We start from the raw sequence: 5,996 nt of genomic DNA, 5'->3' as shown, positions 1-5,996 counted from the left end.
TTTCCTGACAGTGTGCAGAGAGCTGGCACACGGCCGTCCTCTCCTCCACCCAAAGTCTCACGGTGAGCGTCTCACACACACACAAATCCCAAAAGTCCTCAGTGTATCCTAGAGGAGAGAGGTGCTCAGTGTATCCTAGAGGAGACAGGTGCTCAGTGTATCCTAGAGGAGAGGTGCTCAGTGTATCCTAGAGGAGAGAGGTGCTCAGAGTATCCTAGAGGAGAGGTGCTCAGTGTATCCTAGAGGAGATAGGTGCTCAGTGTATCCTAGAGGTGAGAGGTGCTCAGTGTATCCTAGAGGAGAGAGGTGCTCAGTGTATCCTAGAGGAGAGGTGCTCAGTGTATCCTAGAGGAGAGGTGCTCAGTGTATCCTAGAGGAGAGAGGTGCTCAGTGTATCCTAGAGGAGAGAGGTGCTCAGTGTATCCTAGAGGAGAGGTGCTCAGTGTATCCTAGAGGAGAGAGGTGCTCAGTGTATCCTAGAGGAGACAGGTGCTCAGTGTATCCTAGAGGAGAGGTGCTCAGTGTATCCTAGAGGAGAGAGGTGCTCAGAGTATCCTAGAGGAGAGGTGCTCAGTGTATCCTAGAGGAGATAGGTGCTCAGTGTATCCTAGAGGAGAGAGGTGCTCAGTGTATCCTAGAGGAGAGAGGTGCTCAGTGTATCCTAGAGGAGACAGGTGCTCAGTGTATCCTAGAGGAGAGGTGCTCAGTGTATCCTAGAGGAGAGAGGTGCTCAGTGTATCCTAGAGGAGAGAGGTGCTCAGTGTATCCTAGAGGAGAGGTGCTCAGTGTAACCTAGAGGAGAGAGGTGCTCAGTGTATCCTAGAGGAGAGAGGTGCTCAGTGTATCCTAGAGGAGAGGTGCTCAGTGTATCCTAGAGGAGAGGTGCTCAGTGTATCCTAGAGGAGGGAGGTCCTGTGTATCCTAGAGGAGAGGTGCTCAGTGTATCCTAGAGGAGAGGTGCTCAGTGTATCCTAGAGGAGAGAGGTGCTCAGTGTATCCTAGAGGAGAGAGGTGCTCAGTGTATCCTAGAGGAGAGGTGCTCAGTGTATCCTAGAGGAGAGGTGCTCAGTGTATCCTAGAGGAGGGAGGTCCTGTGTATCCTAGAGGAGAGGTGCTCAGTGTATCCTAGAGGAGAGGTGCTCAGTGTATCCTAGAGGAGAGGTGCTCAGTGTAGCCTATCAGTCTATAGCAGCATCTCTAGGGTCTGGACCAGGTGAATCTGATTCAGCCCTCACTATAAGACTATCAAGAGGAAAGTCTTCAGTCAAATCTACATGAGGCGACTGTCTGAAGGTGAAGCTGGTTCCATACCTCAAGGCTCTGTTTAAGACTCTAGGCTCACAAGTAGCCCCCCATCTGGGGCTGACCTGACATGGCGTTGGCTAACGGGGGCCAACAACAGAGGTGACTTGATACGGATATCCAGAAAACTCTGGACTTTAAGTAAACATGAGTCATGTGACCAAAGTTAAACATCACCGCTCAGTTTGTGTGTTTAACATCAGGAGTCTGAGGAGACGTCACTGAGGCAGTCCTCATCACCTTAAAGGTGTGTGTGTGTGTACCTGTGTCTATATGTGTGTGTGCCTGTGTGTTCTTCTCATGTGACACCTTACACATACACACTCCCACACACACAGGTCGGTCCCCAACGTACCGACAGATGAGCTCTGAATGAGTCACACAGAGATAATTCTCTCCTACATTTCCCAGAAGTGTTGTGTGTTGTATGATGAAGACACACACCTGTGTGTGTGTCTGTGTGAGACAATGAGATATTATTATCTTTATTGATCCCTGAAGGAGCAGCAGACTGCAGACGAGGAGATTGAACTGAGACAAGAAGGTAATAAAAAATAATATGCTGCCTCAAAACGAGATTTGTTCTTTGAATGCAATCAACAGATTAACATAGATAAACAAAATAAAAAAATAAAGATAATTACATTTTTCCCTCCGTCTTCTCGTACCAAGGGGAAGGACGATACATATCGATGACATCACATGATTTGGTTCCACCGTCTGTTTCTTTCAAATAACTTTGACAGTTTGACCCCGTGAGCCCGATTCCTGGAGGGAAGCCCAGGAGCAGCTCTCTGATTGGCTGAAGGTTTCCATTGAGACCACTTTAGAAGTGTGTACATCTACAGCTGAGGTCAAAGGTCAGCCAGGGACTCCTCTGACTCTCCTCCTCTGGTGTTAAACTGACACATCTGTGGCACCTCCTCTTTACTGGAGGAGGAGGAGGAGGAAGAATGGAGCTCGTGCCTTCACACAAGACTCCTGACACACACTCCATCTGGCCCGCAACAGATGCTCCTGACAGAGACACACACTCACACACGCACTGTTAGGACCCCTTTGTGGTCTAGGGGATAAGCGGGGGGAACGAACACAGGACAGTCAAAGAATAAGTGAAAAGGATCAAAAGTAGGAGTAAAGTGTTCAAATAATATTTATTTCCAACACACAAGACAAAGGTTCAATGACGTGGGAGAGATTGGGACAGTTGTGGTTGTGCCAAAGCAATAAATTCAAGATATCAAAACTCGGCCTGGCTTCTACCTCTCTGAAAAGAAAGACAAAATGGCTTCACTTGCTTCTCTAACAAAGTTCGGTGAAAACAATACAGAGGCAGCAACAACCAATAGCCGAGTGTTTCCAGACACAAAGTACCTACATGAGTGCATACATGTACAGGGTACCCCAAACTTACCTACTGTCCACAACCTCTCACCACAAACTCCACCTCTTGCAGTGTCAGTGTACACATTTACACAATCAAAAACCACACCTAACTCTTCAGTCTTCTGTCTTTTTAACCAGGCCCACTCAGCCGATTGGCCAGCTCGCCTTCTGGCACCCAGGTGCAGTCGGATTGGCCTGTTGAGGTGGTGATTGATGCCACCTGAAGGGAAAACAAGGGGCGAGGGGAGAACACGCAACACTGACACAAAACACACACACACACACACACACACACACACACACACACACACACACACACACACACACACACACACACACACACACACACACACACACACACACACACACACACACACACGTCTGTCCTCTTCATACCTCACAAGTCAATCAGCCCCTCCCCCTCCTCACCCCAGAGAAGCAATTAAAGCAATTTAAAGTCCCCAAGCGAGGGAATCGACCAAGTGGGCGTGGCCTAGAGAGCTCCACATGGGCGTGGCCTAGAGAGCTCCAGTGGTCATGCAGAGCAGGTGATGCTCCTGTGTGTCAGCGTGGGAGGAGCTACAGGAACAAAGGAGAGCTCAGCATGTCAGAGGGAGGCTCCACATGGAGCTTTGTGGAGTGTGTGTGTGTGTGTGAGATAATGCTGAGTCATACTGTACCGAGCCTCTGACCCAGTTCTTACTCGCTTCCTATTCGCTGTCACATTTTTTTCATTCGACATGGCGCTGCTACTTTCTGAGAGGCTCTAAATAATATATATTATAATATATATATAATACATAATATAATATATAAACTCATGAAACCAACAGGCAGCTCTGGGTCTGAGTCATTTAAAAGTATCTCCTAGAATGTTGCCTGTACTTCTGGATTCATGTTTGAAGCTCATAACTTCACTAACCTTTGAGATCAATGTCTGAGATGAAGAGGGGTCTGCTCCCCCCCCCCCCCCCCCCCTGTGAAGAGGCAGGTGTTCTTTGTGTCCTCTGCAGCTTTATTGCCTCATCAGAGGCTTCTTGTCCTAATGTTTCCTTCTTCTTCTTTTTCTTTCTTCGTGAATACACTTTGATTGATTGATTATCAGAAGCTGTGGCAGGTGGGAAACCCCCCCTTCCGACTCCGCCCCCCTCCCGACTCCGCTCCCCCTCCTTCTGGTTTCAGCCAATGGGCATCCAGCCCTGGAGATGACCTGTCTGCAGACGCTCAGTGGAGGCGTCAGACTTTAGATCTGCAGCCACGGCAACATCCAGGCATAGTGAAGCGTGCTGGGTGTGTGTGTGTGTTTGTAGGTGTGTGTGTGTGTAGGTGTGTGTGTGTGTGTGCATGGGAGTAAGTGCACTGTTGTGCTTCTCACAATGGGTCATACATTCAGGAGACTCCCCCTCAGGCCAGAGCTCATGATGGCACACTTGGCACACACACACACTTGGCACACACACACACACACACACACACACACACACACACACACACACACACACACACACACACACACACACACACACACACACACACACACACACACACACACACACACACACACCAGATAACCTCAGAAACAAAGAGTTCAGGCTGCAGATGTCTGTTAGCCGGAGGTGGTGAATAAGTGTGTTTGTATGTGTGTTGACCCCTGACCCCAGCACACACTCTGCAAACACACACACATACACACACGCACACACTCTTATCTAACCCACAGCATCACTTGCACTGTGACCCTACACAGCGCTGCTCTGCATATTTATAGGCAACACGTGTACGAGGGTATGTCTGATGTAGTACCACTTCACACGTGTGTGTGTGTGTGTGTGTGTGGTGATACTCGTTTTGTGGGATTGCCACAAGGCATCGAAATCTCTCCCAATGTAAACATAACATACTGCAGATAGGAATCATTAATGTTTGAAGGTTTATGATATGTTTATAATGTTTATGTTGTTTAGTCGACTTCCTGTCAGTGAACTGATAAACTTACATTAGTTTCCCCCAAAGCGCATGGTGCATGATGCATGGTGTGTGATGCATGGTGCATGGTTCATGATGCATGGTGTGTGATGCATGATGCGTGATAAATGGTTCGTGATGCATTGTGTGTGATGCATGGCGTGTGCTGCATGGTGTGTGATGCATGATGCATGGTGCGTGATGCATTGTGTGTGATGCATGATGCATTGCGCGTGATGCATGGTGTGTGATGCATGGCATGTGATGCATGGTGCGTGATGCATTGTGTGTGATGCATGGTGCATGATGCATGGTGTGTGATGCATGGTGCGTGATGCATGGTGTGTGATGCATGGTGCATGATGCATGGTGCGTGATGCATTGTGTGTGATGCATGGTGCATGATGCGTGATGCATGGTGTGTGATGCATGGTGTGTGATGCATTGTGTGTGATGCATGATGCATGGTGCGTGATGCATTGTGTGTGATGCATGATGCATTGTGCGTGATGCATGGTGTGTGATGCATGGCATGTGATGCATGGTGCGTGATGCATTGTGTGTGATGCATGGTGCATGCTGCATGGTGTGTGATGCATGGTGCGTGATGCATGGTGCATGATGCATGGTGTGTGCTGCATGGTGTGTGATGCATGATGCATGGTGCGTGATGCATGGTGTGTGATGCATGGTGTGTGATGCATGGTGCGTGATGCATTGTGTGTGATGCATGGTGCATGATGCATTGTGTGTGATGCATTGTGTGTGATGCATGGTGCATGATGCATGGTGTGTGATGCATGGTGCATGATGCATGGTGTGTGATGCATGGTGTGTGATGCATGGTGTGTGATGCATGGTGCATTATGCATTGTGTGTGATGCATGATGCATGATGCAGTGTGTGTGATGCATGGTGTGTGATGCATGGTGTGTGATGCATGGTGTGTGATGCATGGTGCATGATGCATGGTGTGTGATGCATGGTGCATGATGCATTGTGTGTGATGCATGGTGCATGATGCATGGTGTGTGATGCATGGTGTGTGATGCATGGTGTGTGATGCATGGTGCGTGATGCATTGTGTGTGATGCATGGTGTGTGATGCATGGTGCATGATGCATGGTGTGTGATGCATGGTGCGTGATGCATTGTGTGTGATGCATGGTGTGTGATGCATGGTGTGTGATGCATGGTGCATGATGCATGGTGTATGATGCATGGTGTGTGATGCATGATGTGTGATGCATTGTGTGTGATGCATTGTGTGTGATGCATGGTGCATGATGCATGGTGTGTGATGCATGGTGTGTGATGCATGGTGTGTGATGCATGGTGTGTGA

General features: G+C 48.6%; 1 long non-coding RNA gene across 1 annotated transcript; it reads right to left on the bottom strand.

Annotated features, from left to right (window-relative positions):
* Positions 1–2,437: 2,437 nt before the first annotated feature.
* On the bottom strand, positions 2,438–3,644 carry LOC130201474 (uncharacterized). Its single transcript, XR_008833189.1, has 2 exons — positions 3,118–3,644; positions 2,438–2,908 (listed from the first exon to the last, which is right to left on the bottom strand). It is a non-coding gene; the product is annotated as an uncharacterized LOC130201474 (long non-coding RNA).
* Positions 3,645–5,996: the final 2,352 nt, after the last annotated feature.

Source organism: Pseudoliparis swirei, chromosome 11 (assembly GCF_029220125.1).
Source record: "Pseudoliparis swirei isolate HS2019 ecotype Mariana Trench chromosome 11, NWPU_hadal_v1, whole genome shotgun sequence".
In the NCBI taxonomy this organism is placed as follows: domain Eukaryota; kingdom Metazoa; phylum Chordata; class Actinopteri; order Perciformes; family Liparidae; genus Pseudoliparis; species Pseudoliparis swirei.
This window is presented reverse-complemented; position numbering and strand designations above follow the sequence as displayed.